Here is a 24,961-nt window from a genome sequence, read left to right on the forward strand (position 1 = left end):
GAATTATTTAAGAACGAGTGAGGCGATGCCTTCGGGGGCCGATTGCAGATATTTGTCTAATTTCACTGGACGCCAGGGGCCAAGTTTTCTGTTTAAACACCTCTAAGTGCTAATGATGTTTGCATCATTAAAAATATGAAGTGGGACCTATGACACATGCAGACTATTCCTAATCCAGCAGCTGCAGGGGGGAAAAAAACACAGCTCGGCGAAAATTTCCATTTTATGAAGCAGCACAGTCTCATGTATCCATGAAGACAGAATATTTCAATCTCATGATTTTTCTTGTGAGTTTGTTTTTACATCGAACTTATTAGTCAGGAAGAAGATCACTATACAGTAGGTAATCAGTGGAGATGAAACTAGACACCTCATGACTTTTCAAGACTTGAATTAGCAAAGTTGATTCTATTTGGAGACAGAGAGTAGGTCAGCATTGGTGGATGTTTGACATTTGCAATTAGGGCTGGGTGATTAATCTGATTTTGTTTTCAATTACTTTTGTTTTGTGTTTCACAGTAAATTAAGTCATCTTGAGCAGTTTGACAGCTCAGAGATTGTCTCTGTATAACTGGGAGAGACCACTGCCAGTCATGTTTTCCTTTCCATTTGGATTGAGAAGACACTAAACTGCAGAGAGTGATGTTATCACATGCACTTTACCGAGCGCTCGCACAGAAGCAGTGGAGAAGCTCGCCAACCGCCGTGCAGACCGGTAAAATGGATCTGTCACATCTCATCCCGGGCTGGTGCCTCGTGTAAAAGTGTTGGAGCTTCCGTGTGAGATGACTGCGTGTGTCAGCACTCTGCAATACTGTGTGTAACATATGTGATGTGCAGCGTAGTGCTGCCTCCCACCTTATTCAATGTGCTGGCACAAAGTGAAGAACGTGCAATGCATGTCAAAAATAATCGTATGGACAAATCTCATCCACAGATGGAGGATCTCTTGCACTTTTTATAACTTCACTGGATGTGTAGTGTTCACAAAGTCCAAGAGTCAATGAGCGATTTCAGTATTGAACAAAAGAAAATCGTGATTATGGTTGTTGCCATAAACAAGCCATTAGTACAGTAGAAGCGTATAAGTAGTTTGTCATCCAGATTTTTGCAGTGTATTGCATCCCGATCAGAACTTGCAGCATTTGACTGCATTTTTTCACAGGGGTCTCCTCATCTATATTCATCTAAAAGCTTTAAAGATTTAAAATGATGAATAATGTCTCTCTGAATAATAATAACCAGGGCCCTTGCTGCTGCTGCTGCTTCTTCACTCAGTCTGAGGCAAAAAAAAAGAGGACAGAACATAAAGACTTAATGTTCTGTCCAGTGAAATCATGTTGTAGCTTATTAGATTAATTACTGACACATTTTGATGTGCTGTGCTCTGACACAGAGACCAAGGCTGCATGAATATTCATGTCTTCTTTGGTAGAGAGATATCCTCACTTGGTGGTTTTATGTTTAAAACATGACGGTTGAAAAGAGGAAAATATGATGATTGAATTCAGTGTTTGGCGCCTCTGTCGCCCGTCCCCTCTGTGAGCTCAGAGGTCAGTGGTGATGCACTTTGAAATCTGAGCGGCGTTCGACACAGAGGAGGAGCGCTGAGAATTAGACCTTCAATGATGGTACTACCAGGGAATGAATGTTATCTTGCTGTGTGTTATTCTTTCTCTTTTTTTAAATTCCCAGCTCTGGTCTTCTCTGCTTTTGAATCCAAACAGCCAGTCGGAGTGACACTACGAGAGCTTGTCATTTTATTGCATGTGCACTTCAGTTGGATATTTAATTAGGGATTGGACAAGTGCAGCTCTGCTTACAAAAGAGGGGACAGGGCATAATCTGTGTCCCAGCATAAAAAACAACCACATCATGGGACAGTTTTTAATTCATTAAAAATAAACTGGGTCAGAGTGACTACAAAATAAAAGGGGGAAATAACCAATGAAACAATATAAAGTTTCCATCTTAACAAACGTAGTACGTGCAGGGATTAAGTTAAAGCAGAAGTAAGTGATATATTTGTGTTAATATAAGTCTTAAATAGTTATATCTTCCGACAGCAATCACTTACATAGAGTGTTTGGTCTGAAACACGGGTCTGTCAGTCACTCTGCTCTGCTCTGAGCCGAAGACGAAACATTTATCGTATCCTACAGTTTTTATCCAATGAGGAGAGAGAACGGCATAAAGGGCTGTGTGTGCAGCCAAGGAACGCCGTGAATGTGGCGACGTAGGGACGAGGACTGTTATGGTGCGTTCAAGGAAACTCGTATTTTTCCGACCGTGAAGTCGTACCAGTTCGATCTGGTACGAGTTCACCGGTCGGAAGTTACGAGTGGCCGTTATAGTGACTTTCACCGGTAAAACAGGTCGGAAAAACACGAGTGGGTTGCCTGGAACACTACAAAGTCGTAAGTTGTGACTTGAAGCTGTAATTTACGATTTCAAAAGCCTGTCTGGAACGCAGCATTAGCGAAAACGACCGGACCACTTACTTCTGCTTTAAATGATACATCATGATCTTTTTTACCTTCTCTCTGGACTGGAAATACACTTAATTAAGTGTGTCGCCATCTTTGCTCACGTCGTCACTCGGGGTGGGAAGATTCAACGTCGTCGTATAACGTTAACGTTAACATTAGCAGCTGCAGCTAATGCTGGCTAACTTAATTCAAATCAGTTCAACCGAAATGTTGTTTTACTTTGAAATATGGCCCGATGTCCCTTCAGACATTAACAACCCATTCCTTCGTTAAATCTGTATCAACCAGGAAGCGATGAAATGAAAGCAGTTTATCAGACTCTGGGCGTTTGTACGGCTTGAAGCCAAGGACGCAGTTTACCCACCCCCAGTGATGACGTATAAGACAGATGACGACGCTATATGGTCAATGATGTGCATTTTGATCTATTTCTGGGACTCATATAGAATAGAATAGAGTAGAAATACTTTATTGTTCATCATTTGCATGCAAGGGGCCAACCAAAATCACATGAAAAATGCATTTATACAAGATACAATAGGAGGCCGAGGCTCTGTAGCTTTGTCCTGACGGCAGCAGCTGGACCTACTGATGTAGAGGAGGTTCTTGTCACGTACGATTTTGTTTCTGAGGCGTTGGACAGTTTTGTCATGATGGTGGGACAGTGGGGGTTTGTTTGCAACCTGTAATTGTAGGCTACTTCCCAGTTTAACACTTTGGAAAGCTTTGTCATGCTTAGGTGCTCAAACCAGGAAACGGTAATCAAAGCGAGTACATGTTCAATCGGTGATCGGTGTTAAAGTGCATCGGCTGACATTAGATTTCCTTAGTGTAGCTATGCAGCAGGAAGAGTCTTTGCTGTGTTTTTTTTTTTGGTAAATATTTTTCACATGAGCTCTCAGCTTCTCCTGTGTTGCTGCATGATGAGTCTGTGTTGATGACGGCAGCGCAGGCCGACAGTTGGAGGGAGAAGAGAGGGGACTTTAAATGATGTGACGCTGGCGGTGATGATCCGGCGCTGCCAGGTTTCTTTACGAGTGCAGCTAGCAGGCCTGCGGTGAGTCCCGCTGTCAGCGCTGTCCACTGCTTTATGGGACAGCGGGAGATATGGAAGCCTGAGAGGCTCAACCAGGGGTCGTTATGTGTGTGTTGTATAGGAACTCCTCCCCTCAGAGGACACAAAGTGGAAGAAGGAGATGGCCAGTGTGAAACACAGGAGGAGGAGAAAGTGTGTGTGTGTATGTCTGTATGCCAAAACAGATGAGGCTCTGGCTCTGAGACAGTGGAGTGGGAAGTAAAACTCTCTTTCCATCACCTGAGGGCTGAAGCTCTCAGTGTGTGTGTGTGTGTGTGTGTGTGTGTGTGTCTGTTCCTACCCCGAAGCCAAAGCCTTGTATCCTGACAGATGTCTCTGTCTCACCTCCTTCAGTGTGATGTCATCATCCTGAGACTTCCTTTGAGTCTCCGTTTGATCTTTCGGGGGTTAGCAGACGAATCAAAATTGAAGGAAACTTAAAGTGTGTTAAGATGACAGATGATGTGCAGCGCTGGAAAGAGATACATGATAGATTTGAGCAGGTTGTCAGAAATCATTATGTGATGACGGCGCAGGTACATCTGCCTGGTCGGGTGCAGATGTCCATTTGTTGATACAGTGTTGAGTATGCACATTCAGTCTGCAGTGGGGAGGGGGGGTCCCTTCAGCATCATGGACTCCATCTCTATTAGTGATATGACTGGATCTGATGTAGGGTCCAAACACAGACTTTCTGTGTTTTTCTCCTGCAGTATCTCTGGTGTATTAACTCAGTAGATGCATTAACATGTGGAGTGTCGGTCTGTACTTGTGTCTGTTTGTCACAGATCAGGTTTTGTTTAAATTTGAGAATAACCTGAAAAAAATCCAGTCTATAAATACGACAGAGTGTGGTACATTGTGTTTTCCTCGGCGATGCTCCAGTTATATTCTAACACCTTGACGTGACGCTCGTAGCAGTGCTACAGGAAACACTCAGTGGAGTTTGTTCAGTTTGAAAAGTTTGAAATAGAAATTTTTGTGTGTGAGAGGTGATTCACATTGTGTGTGTGTGTGAGAGAGAGAGAGAGAAAGTTCAAGGCCAAGGACATAACAAGTATGCTATGTGTGTCTTCAGCGGTTTCTTAGCACATGATGGTGTTATGCTGGGGTTTCATGTGGTTAATGAGGTGCCGTCTTCATGGAGTGAAGTTTGAGGCAGTGAAACTTTACATTTCAGATAATAACAGAATTTCTAAGGAGGGATTTTTGCAGTTATGATCCAATCTTTACACGTTAATGTGCAAACCATCTGAACACTCATCTGTCTCAGGCCACAGTACCGGTCCTCTCCTCTCCTCTTCCTCTTCCTCTCTGCACTCTTCACCTCCAACATCTCCTCTACATTTTGCCAGACAAAGAGCAAAGAGAGGAGATGCTGCTGCCCCCTGGTCAGTCTCTGTGTGACAGTCGCTCTCTGTCAGCTCACTGTTGCTGCCGCTCTGGGATTCAGCAGGACGGAGGCCAGTGTGCAGCTGACAGCTGTTTGCGCTGCCGTTCACCTCCAGCTGGATGGATTTGAGCGGCTTAGACTGTAAGTTAGTTAAACGAAGCCCTAAAGGAGCATGAATGAGCTCGCCCACAGCAGCAGCAGCAGCAGCAGCAGCAGCCGCAGCACTCAAAAGCAGCCAATAGGGGAAACTTATCTTCTATTCAGAGAGAAAAGCAGATAGAGATACTTTCTGCTGTCACCTCCGGGGACAGGGAAGATGCAGGAGTAGCAGGGTAGCACAGAGACAGGACCTGTATGCACGATTAAACAAAAAACATTTCTACAGCAGCCATTAAAGGAGACTTATCTCCAATTGAGAATCTGAACAGAAAAAAAAAAGATTCCTCTTGTCAGTTTTGGGCCAAGGTTGCAGGGTGATGGGACTCATACGCACAATTACACAAAATGTTTCTCACACTCAACTGCTTCAATTGTTCCAGATACTGAGTGACTAATAACAACCACAACAACAACAATAGAGCAGCAAAGATGGACAAAGTCTCCACGGTGGAGACGACAGACAACATCTGATACAGTAAATCTGATCAAGTTTAACACACTGACTGTATTCAGGACATGTTCAGAAAAAGACAGAGGCATTTCAACCTCATGCGATATGTCAAAAATCAGAACGGGTACAAAACAAACACGTACAACTGTAACAGAGGTCAATCTATGGAATAAATGTTAATATTATTTAAATATTATATTCCTCTTTTTTAAGTAGACGTACAGTGGCACGTATAGGCTAAGTATTGAACGCGTCAACATTTTTCTCATAAAATATATGTCTAATGGGGCTGTTGACATGACGTTTTCACCAGATGTTTTTAACAACCCAAGTAATCCACACATACAAAGTAATCAAAACATATATGACCATACATTAAGTTACAGTATGTGTAATAAAGTGAAAGGAAAAGTATTAGACACATGAGGAAAAGGTGGAGATGCAGAAAGGAATGGAAAGACAAGAAAGCAGCTGGAATCTGTCAGTGATCCTGTCCCCTATCAGTGCTAATTAATATCAGCTGCTTTAGTCCTAACTGATGGCTATAAAAAGGTTTCTCATCACCAAGGTGTCACACATGAAGCATCTCATGATGAGGCAAAGCAAAGAGCTCTATCAAGACCTTCACAACCTCATGTTTATAAAACAAAATACTGACGGCGTTGACATTGATGGTTACAGACGTGTTTTTAAACCCCTGAATGCACCGTTGGGGCCAGAAGTGAAAAGAAAAACAACATAATTTGACCAGAAACTGGCTACGACCAGGTGCTGCTGCAAGATTTCTGACAGAATCCAAAGAAAAACTCAGAAGAGTTGTCCAGGAGCCAAGGAGCGCTCACAGAGAGCTTTAGGCTGACCTGGAATCAGCAGGTAAACAATGAGGAATGACTCAGCCGCCATGGCCTCTAATCAGCACACCATGCAGGACAGGTGACGCGTTCAATGCTTATTTTCCCCGTTGTTTATTTTGGAAGTTAGTGTCTAAAATCGTAGGTGAGCATATACATTATAATTATTAGCACAGTATGATGTGTTAATTACTAATATACTGTATATGCTGTATAAATATGTATATGTACATATGTTTATTCCATGAACCAACAATCCATCATGGTCGCCTGTCAGATGAATCTGCAGCTGCCAGAACACAGAAAAATCTGTTTCTCTCTCTCTCTTTTTTTTTTTTGCTGATTTTTCCCCAGAAAGCGACTGTGACTGATCGTTTTAATGGCAGTCGGCGATAATGTTGACATAACAACTGAACGGTAATCATTACGCCATCATCCTGAGACAACTAAATCGGCTGTCACTCGTCTTCATTCCGCAACTTTAAACAGAAGTGTCACTTTATTGACATAATTTATATGGATAAAGAGCCCCTTACAGTCAGCTCCTGGCTCGAATGAATCAACTAATCTCACACACACATACACACACACAGAGTACCTACGCACAGTCTCACCTCTAATTTCCCATTATCATCCTGCAACGTGTTTGAATTATTCATGCAATGCCCTCGCTGTAGGGAGAAAGTGAAGAGAGGTGGAAAAATGGAAATGAAGTGCGAGAGTAAGAGGAAAAGAGATGGAAAGAGGGAATTACAGGTGATAAAAAAACCCCAATGGAAACAAAGAATTGATAAAAAGTGAAACAAAGCACAGAGGGAAAGGAGGAAATAAAGACAGGAAGTGAAGGTGGAGAGTCGATGAAGGAGACGAGGAGTGGACGAGGAGATAAATAGGAGGTGGTGTGGAGAGGAAGAGGAAGAGGAGCAGCACACGACACAGTGGGAGGAAACAGACAACAGTTTCCTGCACACAGGACAGGTAGATCACACGTCCCCGAGAGTGGATGAAAGAATGAAGCAGACATTGTCTGTCAGTTCATAAATTGTTCCAAATTAGTAGAGCTTTCATTTAACATATGTCCGCTTAAAGGAAAGACAGTGGATGGGGAGATGGAGAGCAGGCATGGGAAGATTTACTTCCTTTATTTTTTTCCCGCTGGTCCACATGATTCTCTCCACCAACTGTAAGCAAGCCTGAGGACTCGAGCCTCTAAACTGAGTCCTGTCTGAATATTCATTGGCTTAATTTGCATAGCTCACAGATGGCGAAAACAGATGCTCGTTACGGCAAGTGTCAATTTTCAAAAATTTGCTTTCATGACAAAACAAATAAAGCTATACAGGAGGATGGAGCGGCTCGAAGCCTCCTGGCAGAGCTGCCAAGTGTCTGTGTGTGTGTGTGTATATATGTGTGTGTGTGTGTGTGTGTGTGTGTCTGAGACGGTTGTCACGAGAGAAACTTTGAAACGCTTTTGTGTGTCTGTGTGGTACATAGTCCATGCCTGTATGTATAGTGTGAGTAGTATTTGCACAATATAGGCATCATAAACAGAACTGAATGGGTTTTTATTTGCACCGATTAGCAAGAATAACATTGACGCCGCTTCATAAAATCTCTCCCTCTGGTAAAAACCACACACAGAGAACTGAACGTAGTGTTTTGTCACTAATATCCCATGAAGCTTCGTTTCAGCTAAACGGCTCGAAGATATGAACAGTATTTGTCGACACATGTCTGTACCTGTTTATAATTCATCTGCAGCCAGGAACAAAAACACCCTCAGTGTTTATGTAGCAGCATTTCATTCTGGACTCATCAGAGTCAAAGAGCTTCAGGCCTGTTCACACCTGGTATTAACATGTGTCTGGTTTGATCTGATCACATGTGGAGGGCTCTGAGGTGTCGGTGCACACACATGACTCAGTGAGGTCATCATGTGATCTGATCCCTCAGATGTGGTCCTGGTGTCTTCTCACCATCTAATTTGTTCCACCACAGTTTAATAATAAATAATCACTATGTTACACTTCTCACAGTGTTTCCTATACATTGATGTGTTTACATATAAAGCAGGGAGCTGAGATCGATGGTAGCGGTCACTTGAGATGCACGAGGAGGCACAGGTGTGAGCTGACGTACTTAGAGCTGTCGACTTGTGATGGGATCACCTGACATGCATATTAAAGGTCCAGTGTGTAATAATTGGCAAGGCTAATTGGCAAAATCTGAATCATGAATACATTTGTATAAGTGTAAAACCACTATAATATAAAGTTTGTTTGGTTTTCATAGCCTTATAATTCTTCTTTTATATACACATACAGTATAGCAAGGGTCTTGTTTTAGAGAGTGTCGCCATCTTGCGCTGCCATGTTTGTGTTTGTTTGTTTCACGTTCATAGATAAACCAACGAAGGAGGAGGAGGAAACAGCAGACGTATGGTAAAATGGTTTAGATCTTCACCTCATCGCTCCGTGCTCCTGAAATACTCCCAGTCGTCACAGTCTTGGTGAACAAGTTTTTTTTTTTCCTCGGAGGCCACCGTCACTTTGCTGACGGGAGGGTTGAGTGCAAGTTAGTGAGTGAGCGCTGCAAACTAGAATCTGAACGCTAGATCTCACGGTTTTATCCCCATATCACACACTGGACCTTTAAATAATGTCCCATATATAAAAACAGGCAGAGACAAGTGAAGTATACATTTTGACCTGAGGATGTTACTAGCTGAAAGGTTAGGTGATCAGTTATTACAGTCCATCCTGAGATATTTACACGAATGTCATTTTTATTATTATAAAATAACAAGTCGTTAGGAAATATTACACAGTATGGTGACCATGAGTGTGTGTGCAAAGGTTTTACCAGTCAATGAGGTAGATGTTGATGTATTTCACAAAAGTAGCTGAAAACTTGCACCTGCTCATGGGTGGTCACCGAAGTCATCAGGATTCATCCTCTGGGCCTCCTGGACATCATTATAAAAATTTCACGCAGGCCCATCCAAATAGGTGTCAAGATATTTCACTAAAAGTGCAAAATGTCAACCTTGTAGTGGTCCTAGAGGCAAAGCCAGGGGATGACTCATCCTCTGGGGATCATGAATGTCACATGAATGTTTCAGTCATGCCGCTAACGTTCAGTCGCTGCAGCATTTGGAGTGTTAATTGGCCTCAGAGCTGGAGGAGGAAAAAAAAAACGGTAATAAACATTCACTGCGAATCCACCGTCCTCAGCCAATGGTGTGTGAGCTCATGTAGAAAATGACAAACCCTGTATATAAAATGAGGCACTTTTTTTCAAGGGAAAATAATTGCTGCCTTGAATAATGTTTGTTGCAACATGTATTGTACAGTTTGTATAATTCAGAATTTCTCATAATATGTAATACAATTTTTGTAAAATCTTCTTTGTTTTTTATTTGTGGCTTTTTTTTTGCTGAATCACTCATCAGGCATCGATAATTAGATCTTTAATTCTCTAAGACAACAATGCACACATGACTCCACTGGTTTGTACAGTGATTAGTGATGGTTTGTAGCTTTAAGATACTTGGTCACCAACACACACACACACACACACACAGTGGATCCCGCTCCCCTCCTGGTGCTTTGTGCTGCGTCTGCACACAAATGAAAATGCTTCCTGCAGAACAATTCATTCACCACGCCGCAGTTTCCTCCACCGCACTGCTGGTCATGAGTGATTTTACACACTTTTCTCTCTCTTCCTTTTTGTTGCATCCCTTCTTCCCTTTTTTTTTCTTCCTTTGCTTTTCATTTAATTCAATCTCTTTGCTTCTTTTTTCCTTCTTTCTTTCCCTCGTCCCTTTTTTTGCTTCCTTTTTTCTCACTTTTTATTTTTTATCTATACCTCATTCATGGGAGCTGCAAATTCCTACCTGAAAAAAAATGTAATAGAGCACAGTTTAATCTCAGAATTTGTATTCATTAATGTTTCTTTAGGTCTCTGTTTTATCTGATGCTAGGAGTTCTAGGAGTTCAGTACTCCACCTTTATGTCCCAATCAGTATGTCTGTGTGTGTATTAAAAAAAGTCGTAGTGTTAGCTGCTGCTGTTGTTGGGCTGTGTGTGTTATTGTTGCCTTCCTGCACAGGGACTGCAGATGGAAATGAGCTACTTGCTAAATCTGGTACAAAACAACATCTTTCTTTTTTTGTTGAGATGAATGCATTCTGTACATGTCGCCGCTATAAATAAATATCACAACACAATAGAAATGACAACACAGTAGCTGTCGCTGCAGCTCTGTCGAGCTTTTTAGCTGCTTTGAGCACTTTGTTTTGTTTTTCAGGCCCATAAATCTGATGAGCCAAAGGTAGAAAGTAGCTGATGAACTCACTGACATGTTTAGCAGCTAAAGAGCCAGGAGCTGGTGGAGGTCAACACACAGCTACAAGCAGAGTGAACATCAGACTGCTCTTATCATACGGCCCGAAACACAACTTGTTATGTTGCAAAATGTGCAACTGTTTCAAACATGTTTGTCATATTAGGTTAAAACATTATACAGACGTGCCCCGTGCGTAACAGCGCGTAAATGACTTTTAACACGGCTGAAAAACTGTTACAGAATTACCCAGACGTGAGGAAATGCAGAGATGTAAGATCACGGGGCTCTGACTGGTATCAAATCAATAAACGCATACGTTTTGGCAAAGTTGTATCAGTTAGTTCATGGTTTTCAGACGTGGTGAATAAAGACGCAAAAACAGCCACCGCAATGTCTTCCTGGTTTGGTAAATCACATTGCACGCGCTAAATAAATCGATTTGCATCTACTCCTCCCAGTATTTAGCACGTTCTGGCTGAAACGCCCATATTTACATATTCATCAAGGCAAACACGCTAAATGGATCACACGTGCTATTCTGCTCGTGTGAGGGACGCAATCCTCGGTGCGTCCGGTTAGTAGATCAGGTTCCACATGTGTTTGCGCGTGCAATCACGTTTGCACACGTTTTAATACACGCAAACCTTTAGTAAATCCGGCCCTAAATGTCCATGTTGCCTGTAGGTTGTTTTTTACTAGTAGAAGTTCCTCTGTGTTGCAAATGTCCTGGAAAAACCTTTCTCTTCTCCCTCTTCCCTTCTTTCTCCCCTCTCTTCCTTTTCTCTCTCTTCCTCTCCTGGTTTCCCAGCAGCCCGAGTCCGTCCCGTCCTGTGATGTTGCCACAGCGTGTAGCTGCTTTTGAATATTAATCAAACACCCCGATGTGTCATCAACCCCTCTGGTGAGTAGCTCACTTTTTAATTAGAGCTGACGAATGCCGGGGAGAGAGACACACACCTCACCGACTCGTGCACAAAGGCACAGGTGTGTGTCAGACGGAGATGTCGCATAGTTGATAAAATCTCTGTTTTTTTTCACCTGTGTGTCTGATGCTCAGTTTCTTAGGATGGTCTCTGAAGACTATTTTAGCTTGTGCCTTAATGTGAAAACGGCTTGTTGTCTAAAGTGTGTGTGTGTATGTGTGTGTGTGTGTATGATTTCAACACGAGCAATGTGAGTTTGCATGCACCACAAATTTTGGAGGTGTTGCTCTTTTACACCATCAATCTCGTGCTTTGGTTGTGACGCCTTTTTTGGGGGGGGATTTTCTAATTGTGGCCTCGGGAACGAGGAAACATCAAGACGCTCATGATGAGTTTGTGTGTTTCACAGCTAAGAATGAAACATGAAACTCGACAGTGGCTGTGAAACTTGCACCTTTAATGTGTCTCAGAATACCTGTTGACTGTTGTGTGTGTGATCTGATATTTAGCTGACGATCCTCCGCTTCAAGGAGAGCGGCGAGAGTGAGTGAGGTCAAAATGCAAAGCAATTTAAAGTATATCAAACTTTTGCATCTGTTCAGTTTGAATGAATTTGTCACATATGAAACGGCAAATGTGTTGCTTCCTCTCCAGAGCTGCTGATGAGCCTCAAATGGTGCAAAACTGAAGGTGAAGGTTCGAGGCAATCCATAAATTTTACAGTAGCTTCGACTCTGCGACTCATCAGTCCCATCTGTTCAGTTCAAACAGGGCGTATCTATAAAAATGAACCACGCTCTACAGTAATTTCTAAACTCCCCTTAAGGGATGAAAGCACTTTCTGAGCACAACTTCTTAAAATAGCAGCAGAACCAAACGTAATGTAAAGGTTTGATGTGATCAAATTATGTGAAAGCAGCTTCTTCTCGTCTGTCAGTGATCCCATCTGTTTAGTCAGTCATCATTTCAAAACACAAACTTTATAACATCTGTTACTAGAGAAAATAACTTTGAATGCCATCACAAAGTGAGAGCATTAAAAAGTTATTGACAGTCATTTTAGTTTAATTCAAACATTTTTTTTTATTATTGCTCCCGAGTAAATCGCCGAACTTTAAAGCAGCGATGCAGTTTATTCCAATCATAAATCAATCAATCATAAAGCTGAAATATAACGTTTCCTTCAGGAACAAACATGAATTCAAGATTAACTCGCTGGTTGACGTGGACATTTTTTGCAGTGTAGTGTAGTTAGTTGGACATATTTGTTCTGGGTTAGGGGATTTGGCTGTCCTTCCTTTCACACCAGCCAACTTAGCTCCAGAGCAGAGGCAGCAGCACGAAGCCCAGAGAGCAACTTTGCCAAATTTCCTCCACCAGTAGCTCCGTTTTCCCTGTGCAGCCTCCTCTCATTTCCTACCCTGTCCTGCACCTCCACCGTGCCAACTTTTTAGGCACATACTGCTGTCTTTTTTTCTGTGCTGCGGTATTGGTTCGGTGTCAAAAACGTTGCAGGTTTGACGAACTTTACTGTGAGTTTATCGTGAAACTGTGTCCTTCACCAACTTCAAGCTGCAAGCTCAAGCTATTGAGACTCTCCCACCAGAGCTGGCACCATCACACCCTGAAGGGTTCTTCATAAACTGGAGGATTTTCTGGTCTGATTCGAGGACAGGGGACAGACTATTTCCAAATCTTGGAAACAAAGCTGTGGCAGCAGAACAGTCTGAATGGCCAAGGTCCAAGGTGTTGAGTTTGTAGTAAGTAATAAGTGAGAGTGAATCAAAAATATCATCAAAATGCACTTCTTCTTAAAATATGACCCATTTCCCATTAAACCTAAGGGATTGGGGAAAATGCCTTAGCTTAGCTTCTGCAGTTTAGGCCATTATAATGGCCCCGGTCACTATTTTAGTAAAATGAATGGCCCTGGTTGAGAAACACTGGTTTCGAAGTGACAGTGACAAAATTCAACGTAGTGACAAATCTAGCAGCTTGTTGGACAAACCTTCAGCAGGTTTCTGTAGAAGAGATGTGACGGTAAGATGAAGCTTTCCTTCTGCATGGACACCTCTGTGGTGAGTTCAATGCCCAGATGCACAGGCCACTCTAAAATTCTATTGTATGTCTCTGTGTCAGATGATGTTGCAGCTATAAAATCTGACAATGGCAGAGCAGCAGCTTGGACATGATGTGGGAGTGACTGTTGAGCCAGTCATACTAGTTGTTTACCCAGTGCTTTTTGACCAGGAAGAAGTGTCCTCTCTCATTTTGACTCAGACTAAGACTAGCCCTGTCTTACTTACTATTGTAACATGTTTCTTTTAAACTGTTCAAGTTCAAAGGTGTGTGGGTGCAAAATCCACTGCACATGGGCAGCAGCACCTCATGTACAGTAATGAATGTTGAAGCTCTATGAGGCGGGTTTTGTGTTTGACAGCTGGTCAGTTTTGTCTCTAAACAAAGCAGGTATCGTTGCGTCCGTTTCATGATCTTTGAATATAAATCTATTTGGCAGATGGAGTGTGTGTTTTCACTCTGCAGCGCAAGTACTGTGAAAAATCTCCTGCTTTTGCCCTTGAGAGTCTTACAGCTCTTGTTGCCTCCCCCACACTTCACTTAATCAGTCCGTCACAAACACAAGAGCATTGACAGCACTGGAAACACTAATGTTACCTCAGTGGAAATAATTAAATACTGACTTGAAAATTTTGCACATTGGTATGAAAACCCATCTGAACTGTGAATGTTGTTTGTGCTGCAACAAATCTTGTTTTTTATAATCAATATTTAGTCGCCCTGTTTAGGCAATTTGAGATGATGGATCTGCTCTGAAAGAGAGACTTAGCCAGCAGTAACACATTTATTTATCCATGCAAAAAAAAAAAAAATGAGCGATGGGAAACTGTACAGTGTAGATGACTTATTAGAGTCCTTACAGCCACAATGTGGCCTGATGACTGACTTTCAAAATGTGGCCATATCCACACAGCACAACACAACACAAGAAATTATCCAGTGTTATACTGTAGGTGTTGATTTTTCATTAACAGTTTTTTCATTATCAGTTGTTTGGAAGTGACAAGTGTGGACTGGGGTGTTGTTTGTCCTTTGATGAGACTGAAATGACTCCAAAGTTCAGCTGCTAACAACTATCAAAGGCTTGGGAAGGTGTAAACGTACATAAAACCTGACACAGCGTTGACTTGTGGTTCTTTCTGAGCTGAAGCAACACTGGTGATTCTGCAAAACCCAGCGAACTACAGATGCAGAAGAAACAACAGATCTAAATGAGCCAAACTTAATGAGTCAATTTAGTGCATCAATGCATCTTCTTCTCTGCATTTGATGGTAACATAACAAGTGCTTACAAGGAGTGACAAAGACCCTTTTTACTCGGGGCGCCAAGGCAGAAAGAGTAAACATGATGTCTGTGCAGCCATTATCTGTGCAACAAAAACACCTTTCATGACTGTTAACAACCGTCTCCACTAAAAGCAACAAGAGAGAGAGAGAGAGAGGGAGATCGCCTCATTACTGCGTGTGAGATGCCCCGAGTACAAACTTTAGTTTTGAGAAGTGTTTGTCTGTCTGCAGTGTCAGCAGCACATCTGGCAGAGCCGGAGCCGACATGTCACCTCGGCTTCCTCAGCTCACCCTGACAGTCAGGGGCTAATGACCTGGAAAGATTCACAGTCCCTCTACATATGGGCCTGACTGCCTGTGAGTGTGCGTCCTGTGAGGATGTGTCCACATCTCTGCTCGGGTTGTTGGGTGTTTCTGTGTGTGTGTGTGTGTGTGTGTGGGTGTGTGTGTGTGTAATGCATCTCTGCTGCTGGTGTTTGTGTGTTTCTGTGCGGCCAGCGGCTTGGGACCTTTTTCTCCAGCACTCACACAGTCCCAGTGCATCTGGGCCTGTGGTCCTCCCTGCTAGCAGAGTAATTAGGACAGGGCATGTTGACCAGTAGCACCCTCAGCTGGGACCACTGACAGAACAAGGACGGATGAAATTATACACCTGGACGCTTCACGGGGAATTTTTCTTTTTCTTTTTCTTTTTTTTTTTCTCTGTGTGGTTTGGTGATCTAAGACCTAGAGTTGGTTTTTGACCTATTTAAAGGACAAAATTAATGTCACCTCACGTCACAACTATTGTAGCCATCGTGGAAGGTTTCTTTCTCTTTCCCAGCTGTTTTCCAGGAGTGTTTTGTCGAGGTAGAGTGTGCTTTTCAAAGGTCACCATGAATAACTTACTGTGGAAAAAGTTCAGGGTGAAACAGGGAAGAAAAATTTACACCAGCTGCACAATGGATTTATTATAATGTGTGTACCAGACACTACAATCATTACATTCAGACACTCTGTAGTTGAAAACCTGTGCTATTATTATACAAACAAGTAATCTCTTCTCATGGAAATAGTGTGTGTGTGTGTGGGGCTGGAGGAATAAATTGCAGGAAGCGAGCAGGGCTAGTTACACACTCACTGTAACACTTTCAAGCTGCTGTGATTTCACCATGTGGCTCCATGAACAAAAAACATAAACAATCTATATTTCCCAAATGAGAAATCGATAGCACTCACACTCACGCTGAGTAGACGACGGAGAGTCATGTAACGTGTTAAAGTTCAATTATCTGCGGCAGGAAGCTCATCCTGCTCGTCTCAACACTCTCCTGGATAGAAATGAGACTTGCAGGCTGCAGGCAGTCATGTATGTTTTCGTCAGTGCTGGTGTTACTGTAGATCAAGTTAGAGATCGTGTTGAGTGTCTGTCCCCACAGGCAGAGATGACTTAGGATCTTAAATAGCTCATGTGTTTATTCGTAAGGTTTCTTGTACCTGTTTTGCTCACCTGAGCAGATGAACTTCTTTTCTAATATTATATTTCATGTCTTGAGCTTGAAGTTGTTCAGTTTTTCAGCATTTTTTTTCTTTCTTCTTTGGTTTGTTTTTGGAAAACCTCTCTCCTTGGCTCTGTCTCCTGCCTGCAGTCGGTGCGTTGCTCATCAGCCAAGTTTTTTTTTTCTTTGCCAAATATCATTTTCTGCCCTTTGCTCAGTATTAATATTGATTTGTTTTTTTTTTTAATGCTCCTTTAGCTTTATGTTGACATTGGCCAGGGGGAACAAAGGCAGAGCAGCTGTGTGGTGTGTGGATGGCTGTAGGGGTTAACTCCTTAACCACCACGGCAGCAGCAGCATCAGCAGCAGCAGCAGCAGATGTACTGCACAACATCCGACTTGTATTTCCTGCTTTTATTACATCCTCTGACATCACTCTTGTATATTATGACAGAAGTGTTTGCTGTGCCATAACACACTTTGCCTTAGTTTTTATAGAGACTTATATTGCGACTGAGAATAAATATCCATGCCAGTAAATCACATATAAACCAATTAAGACATATGACAGATAAAACGCTGTTCACTGTTCTGGACTGGTGTGGGTGGGGAGGAGGGGTTTGACTCCTCAGGTGCCCCTCCCGGCTGAGAAATGCAATTTGGGAGGTATTATTGCCGTGTTTTGTCATGGAGTCCCTGATTGATCCCAGCCTCCGCTAAGCAGCAGGCTCTTCCTCTTGATTTAAAACCAATTATGTGATGATGATCTGGTGGAGGAGGCTGTGTTTGTGATTTGTTTGGTCGGGAAAATGGAGGCAGCGGGATAAATCACCAAACAGTGTCGGCGAGAGGTGAGAGCTCAGTTTGCAGTCTGGTTTACCTCCCTCTATCCTGTCCTCTCCTTCCTCTACTCTCATGACTGTCTGAACCCGAGTTTGATTTATTATCAATGAATGAATATAACTGTCAAAATATGTCAGGATCAAAATGAGGCTTTGTGTCTATCAGGTGAAATTTAATATATAAAAGCTGCGTCAACTGTATACTGGCATGGTGCAACAGTAATTATGACATCCTGAGCATCCATGCAACACCCACAGAGAAACTAAGCTGCAGCCTCCTCTCATGAGTGTTATATAATTGGTGATGAATCTCAAGTGAGTATTTTACATCTCCCCAGTATGAAATCCCCCTCCTTGATCTAATATTCATGAGAATTAATCTTGGATTAACACAAAGCCAGTTTATTGCTTCGCTGCCGTATTGAATGCCAAAAAAGTAATTGCACATAACCAACACAGAATTCCCCAGACAGTCGCAGATCGACAGAGACCCTCGCTGATTAAGAATAAACATGTTGCTTGGCGAGACTCAAATTATGAGAAGTTATTACTGAAGTAATTTATTTATTTTTTTGCCTCTGTCTTTCTTTTAATGATGCGACTAATTTACAGTAGTCCTATTTTTGTCTTCAACTGCGATCTATTGAGACCTCTCACCTCGTTTTCAACTGGAGGTGCAGCAGTAACGAGGAGGGATCGAGCTGACATTTGCATCTGAGCTTCATAAATCCATAGAGGCTTATGTGGCATTTATTAAAGGAAGTATCAGTTTCAGTATCAGATTCAATATTAGGACAGCAAACCTGCCAGGACAAAAAAAAAAGTAAATATTTTTCTCTAGTTTCTTTCTTGCAGTCTGTTGTTGTCGAGATGAATTAAACTCATTCAGTCAAATGAGATGTTAAAAGCCTGAAGTATCTTCATACTGACCCAGTTAAACAAGACTGTGGATAAACAAATCCATCAATCACATCTTCGGGTTTTTAACCTCGTTAAAATGTCCATATGGTGTTTCTTCTTTCCACCTCAGAAACATAGTAAACCAACATCGGTCTCAAAAGAAGAAACTCAGACATTTCATACATCACAGACAAAAGGAGCCGCTCCTAAGAGGTTGTCAGTGCAGAGACTGACCACTGATGCTGCATGTTATAAACTAACAATTATATGTGCTACTCTAATAACTATGTCTGCCAGTCGCCACAAATGTGCCTGAAGCTGAGTCTCTCTGTTGTTTCCTCTGATATGAAATGTTATGATTGAGCAGCTTGGTGCAGATAGCAGAAGTGGTGGGAGAAGTTAACTGTCTTCTTAGTTGCTGCTCTGTTTGTTTTTTAATGAATCCTTAATTTTTGACAATTCTCTCCATGAATGTGTGAAAAAACACATATTTTAGGCTGCAGTCATAACACATGCAGACACTCACCTTCACAGCTGAATGCTCCTACTTACTCCAACCTCAATTCTAACCTGAACCTTAGAACCGAGTCTTCGACCTCAAACGGCCCTTTGAAGTTCGGACGACCAGACTTACTTTCCAAAAATGACCTCACTTCACCCGGTCTATAAGCTGGTCCTCACAAAGACAGACATACACACTCTCTCTCTCTCTCTCACACACACACACACGTGCACACACTCAATTTCCCCCTCAAGTTTAGTTCAGCCGTTCCAGAAGAGTCGGTGCTCACAATTCCCCCGAGATCCTCATCTTATGGAGGGGCTGCCATAAGGGGTCAATCACAGAGAGTTAGCACCATCAGGTATTAAAGCATTCTCTTTCATCAGCTGGAATACGTTGTACTGCTTCCGTGTTAGTCTGACATCAAGCTCTCCACTTCCCCTCAGTCTTGTGTTTCTGACAGACGTAGTTAACCACTGTGCTCTTGAGGAGCAAAGTGCTCATTTTCCTCTGTGTCGTCCTCTCCACCGCAGCCCTGACATAATGAAGAAGTGCCTCAGTGTAACTCACAGGATGTAGAGAAGTAAGATAGATCCAGTCTTTGTCATCATGTGTGTATAATCACCCTTTTTTTGTTGTGTAAGTATTGATTGTTGCACTCATTCCATGCAGGTGTTAAACTCAGAGTCATTTACTTGTGCTCATTCTGGTTTTGATTAACCAGGAAACGCAGCCTTCTTTTTGTGTCTCTGTGTTGCAATGTCACTCAGCAGCAGGTGGGCTAGAAATGACTGGACTATCATGTTCCCATTGTTTGCCTTTGCCTCCTATAACATGGATTTGGCTGCAACGGGAGAATAATCTGTGAATAAATATCTGTGCAGTTTCGAAAGCCTCATAAGTGCAGAGTAAGTGTGATGTCACATATGGATTAAGTCTTTCAGCGGAGAGATCTGTTTAAAGAGATGCTCTTCCCGAGGATTAGTCTTGATTCACGTCCACATCCACTTGTGTGAAATGAGCCCCCTGCATCTTAGCACTTGATTAAGTTATAGACCTGCTTCATGTTTCTTTTCAAGCGACTGCAGCAGATTGCATTGGGTTGTTGCAACATAGTGTGTGAAGTTAAACATGCTGTCAGAGCGGATGTCATGCATTCACTCTGGTTTCTACACACACTTAATCTGAGCTTAATTAGATTCAAGTGGCATAAAACCTCTTGTTGTCCTCTCTCCCAGGCACAGGCTGAAGTTGTGTGGAGTGTTTTCACCCATACAAAATATTAAAAGTGGAAAAATGTGACTTGGCTAACAGACTGGCAGATGGTAACAAGACAGATTCAGTGGAGATCGATCATTTGGATCAATTTGAAATCTCCGGGCTGGTAATGTATGCATGAAGAATTATAAACATCTAAACACAGTTTGTAGACTCATCAGTTTTAATGCCATTGATTATATCCATGCATGGGCTTTCGTGAGCTCATGTTGGTCCAGTCAGATTTGTTTATCCAGCAGAAACTACGTCACATCACACATTTTCGAATGCCTTATAAAACACTACAGTATTATGTTTAGACTGTGTGACACAACCAGCGCACTCAGTGGAACAGCAACACACATGACACTAAACATGGTCGACTGCTGCACTGCTTTTCACTGCACTTAGTATTCTGAGATTTATTACGTTCATAACTGAGACAACCTAATGCAATATGAATAAAACAAAATAAACAAAATCTATAATTTAAACATCACTAACGTCCTGTCAGAAGCCAATAATCAGTTTTAAAGAAGGATGGTCTAACTGCAACCTTCCACTCTCATTTGCTTGAGTTTAAACACTCTAAAGAAAGAAGGTGAAAAGTAACGTGACCTGTAATGACCTCAGCTCAAACCGTTACACAGTTGCAATGATTTATACTTCCTGTGTAAATTATGAAGGTGACCTTTCTTTAACCTTGACCCTAGAGGGGAAGAACTGGCTTGTTTGGTGTAATTTTTTATTGACACGTATAGAAGGTTAGTTATCATCTGCTTTCCAGGTTCATCTCACAATCTCTCTCTCCAGGAGTCCAATCAGAGCTGCGGCAGAGTGAATACTAATGTTAAAGCACAGAAGGACAAACAAAAACACATTTAACTGCAGAAATAGGAAAACAGACGGCGGTATTGACAGAGGGAGGGAATTTACTCAACAGAGCTATTGACAGCTGCAGCAACACTAATGAGTCATCACTGGAAAGTCTGATGTAAACAAGTCAACAATAATCTAAATGATAAACACAATAAACACCCTGGTGTCTGGATGCTCCCCCGGGGTGAATCTGACCCAGACTCAACACAGACATCTCATCGTCTTTAATGATCCGCTGAAAAGCTCATTGGATTCTTGAAGAAGAAAGAAAGAGGGAGAAATTGAATGAATAATTTATCAATAATAGTGGTAGTAATAAATGAAAAGAAATGGATCTTCATTTTATTTTATTGCTGAACCTTCTGGAGAATAGAAAAAGACACTTCATTAAGCCACTGTTTAATAGGCACATCCATCTAAATCATACATGTGGCTTAATGGCAGCATACCATTATTTATATTTGATAAGGAGTGTTTAAATCCCCAGAGTCACTGACCAGTGCTGGATGTGGCAATGTGGCATTTAAATCAAATGCTCACTGCAGCTATTTAGTTGAGATTATTAAACTTTAATCATCGGTGCTGCCAAGAGTTCCTTTTCATCTGATTGGAAAAAGAAATTGATTGTGAGATATAAAAAGGGTTTTTCTTTTTGCCAGTCTTCATGCAGAAACTTATATGTGTGGGTGAAGGTGCAAGTGTTTCAAGTTTGACAGCTTTCCTGGATCTTATTGCCAAATTATTCTCCTCTTATCTCTTTTAAAAAGAATTATGTCGTAGCCATTATGTTGGAAAAGTTGTATGGATAGTTTATTTTACTTTAAAAGCGAACGGTGCCAAGTATCAAGCGTAGCTGAGAAACAACAGCTGACTTACTGAGAGCCAGTGCTGTTTCTCTTTATGGCTGTTTTGGAGCAGAGTAAGTTTGATTTTATTCTGAAATCTTACAAACAATTAAAAGAGACAAAGTCAAATAGATGAATTAATTGAAAATATTCTTCTGTTTAAACATTTCAATGCATAACAAACATTTTCACATAAACATTATTGACTTTCATGTTACTGGATGTGTCTTTCTATTTGGTAGATAAACAACATCAACGTCTGTGATAATTAATTTTGTCTAATAAGTTTTGAATGAAATGTAACTTTTGCTTGGATTTTTTCCCCCCTGGAATATTGGAAGTGATACTTTTTAGTACAGTGTGCTAATTTGGCTATACAGTAGTGTTTTACATTGATATTGGACATCAAATTGCAAAAGCTTTAGGGGGAGAAAAACTGTCCTTCAACAATAAGTGACGCAATAAAGCGTATTCATTTGATCAATCAAGTCACAGTCTCTAGAAAAAGCCCTACTATCAGCCATGTTAGCAGCTCCCAGCTCTGCTCTCACCTGTATCCTATATAACATTCACCATGTCCACTGTCTTAGCTTTGTGAATTTGAACATGAACCCTAAACTTAAATCCTAGTGGCTAAACATATTTGCTTTAGGTAATTAGTTTTAGTGTAAAGATGATTTCTGGGGATTGAGGAGAGATTGAGGCGTCAGAGGGTCAGAACCGACTTCACATGAGGAAATTCAGATCCGACTCGTTCAGAGACGCCAACATGTTGAGACTGGACGTTCAAACTTTGCCTTATTTTGCTTCAGTCATGCCTGCCTTCATCATCTCGCTTTTTCTACCTTTTAATAATTTCTAATTTAATTTTTAATTGATTCCAATTTTTTTTAGGTTGATTACTTGATTGCATTAATATGCACTACATTGATTGCAATTAGAGGTCCAACTTGAATATAAGAGGGCAGTGATTGGGAATTTAGACCCACTATATCAAGATACCAAACTATATTCTAGGTCCCTTTTTTATTTGTCAGATGCATGTTCACTGAAATCTATGGTCAAAAGTAACATCACGTTGTGATAGATGTATTTATCATGCAGATACAGTCATTTTTCATCAGATTGAAGCGTTTGTTCCTTTAACTCTGGTTTGCTGATAATAGAGGAATAGTTTTGCTGAACTCACACCTTTTGACCTACTGCTGTTTTTCATCATGAATCAATATGCAGACTGACCCAAGTCACAGAGAGATCATAGCTCATCACATCAGTTTTTAATTTGGTCATGCTATGATTTAATTAAGCTGTGGGTCCTGAGAATGCCTTTTTGTTATCATTATGAGATAATTAAACTGTGGTCATCAGAAAAAAATCCAATAAAGCCAGAAACTCAGGTAATTAATTTGTGATATTGAGATATATAAAGGAATCTTAAAAAATAACATAACTATGGTCACTCTAAGTTTTTGTAGTAAAAATATATCATCAGCTTCACGATTGTCTCAAAATGAACAACAAGTTTACTTTAGATAGTTTTAAAACTTTATTGTAAGACAAAGTTTATAGTCCTGACACTTTATTTTCTAACTATTGAGAATAACTGAAGCTGTAAACTCAGAGGATGCAGCAGGTTCACACATTTACATATTCTCTTATTATCCTTGACAATCGATGGCAGACTGCTCACTGAGTTTAGAGGGAAATTAAAATGACCAGTCAAATGCTACTTCACCGTCATCCCAGGGAGAGATTAATTAATTGTCAATTAATTTACGTCATGCGACACAGTTCACAAGTTGAATAAATAAACTAACTTCAGATTCAGGAGTGAGTGTAGTGACATTTTCCATTTATCACTATAACAAGAGTGCTGCAGTGATTTCTGCTACAGTTCCCAACAAATTATTTCCTGTCTGTCCACGATTTATTGCAACGCACCAGAAAGATCACATTTCAGCTCGATCTTCATCAGGCCTGACCTGACATCGATTCAATTTGGATCCAATATTTGTCAGTATGTTTCCTCCGAATATATACTGGGAACGGCGTGTACACTAATAGTGCAGCGTATTGATTCAGACTCACCTCGGTGCTGACAGGAGACTGGATGTATGTTTCTGTCTTTACACCTCCACATGATGTGCATTGCTTTTGTTAGTGTTGTTTTGCATTTGTCGATGAAGAAAAAAAAAAAAAATACAAAAGGTGAAGAGTAAATGTAAAGAATGGATTTAACTGGCGTATTTCTGCTCTAATATCAGCAGCTTGTTTGTCCCAATTAACGACTTTTTTCATTTAAATAGTAATAGTTTATTGTTATAAGACTTACAGTACAATCCAATGATAATGCATGTTTTTTTTTTGTATTCTGATAATATCATATAGGGGTCCTACAATATAGAAAAAAAAACTGATGCTCCAGTTTTGCAGGTTGCATGTAGGTTGTGTTCAAAATCCAATGTCAGTGTGACTTTGGTGCATAAAATACTGATGACAGCTAATGTTGAAATTTTGTTGGTTTCAGGTTGTGTTGTTTAACCAAACTCCAGTGTCTTCCAAATGTCTCACATCAGCATCATCTTTGACGTATTAAATACTGACATTCACAAAACACCATCAGCTAAATGTCATCGTGTCAATTAGCCGGTGTTTGGCTTTGGTTTGGTTTCCAAACAAAACTCGACTGTCTGACGAGGCGTTAGAGTCCTGCTCCGTTCTGATGTTACACTGACGCTCAGTGCCTTCAGGGAGGATACAGGCATCCACTGTGTTGTTTACATTACTATAACTGATCACCTAAAGCACTATGCACTATGGCTGAAAAGTCTTCTCAACGCATCAAGAATTTCAAAATATACAAAACAATAATAGTAAGTTGTAGTCTTACGTAGCATACAGGATATAGACCCCCTCATTTTTAATTATTATTTTTATTAAATTTTTTTGCTGAATTCTGATACCAAAGAAAATAATGCGATAGTGGTGTTGTTTGAACACCAATTTTTATATAATGGTGGCAGATAGCGCTCAGTTTTGAATCGTCCCAAATGCACACTATGAAACATCCAAATACCTCCATACTGCTGGCCTCGAACGGCCTCGAAGCAGCGGTCTCCGGACCTGTCACTCAACGTTTCCGCGCCCTAATTGGCGAGAATTTTAAACCTAATAATAGTAAAACGGTAGAGTAAAAAAAAA

General features: G+C 41.2%; 1 protein-coding gene across 1 annotated transcript in view; it reads left to right on the plus strand.

The window, feature by feature from the left end:
• Positions 1–11,582: 11,582 nt before the first annotated feature.
• fstl4 (follistatin-like 4) overlaps positions 11,583–24,961 on the plus strand; it is a 332,552-nt gene continuing 319,173 nt past the window's right edge. Inside the window, exon 1 of the mRNA XM_085797187.1 lies at positions 11,583–11,669. The gene's annotated coding sequence lies outside the window, so the exon portion shown is untranslated. The remainder of the gene's footprint in view (positions 11,670–24,961) is intronic.

Source organism: Trachurus japonicus, chromosome 14 (genome assembly GCF_045865225.1).
Source record: "Trachurus japonicus isolate A0001 chromosome 14, Traja_1.0".
NCBI lineage: Eukaryota > Metazoa > Chordata > Actinopteri > Carangiformes > Carangidae > Trachurus > Trachurus japonicus.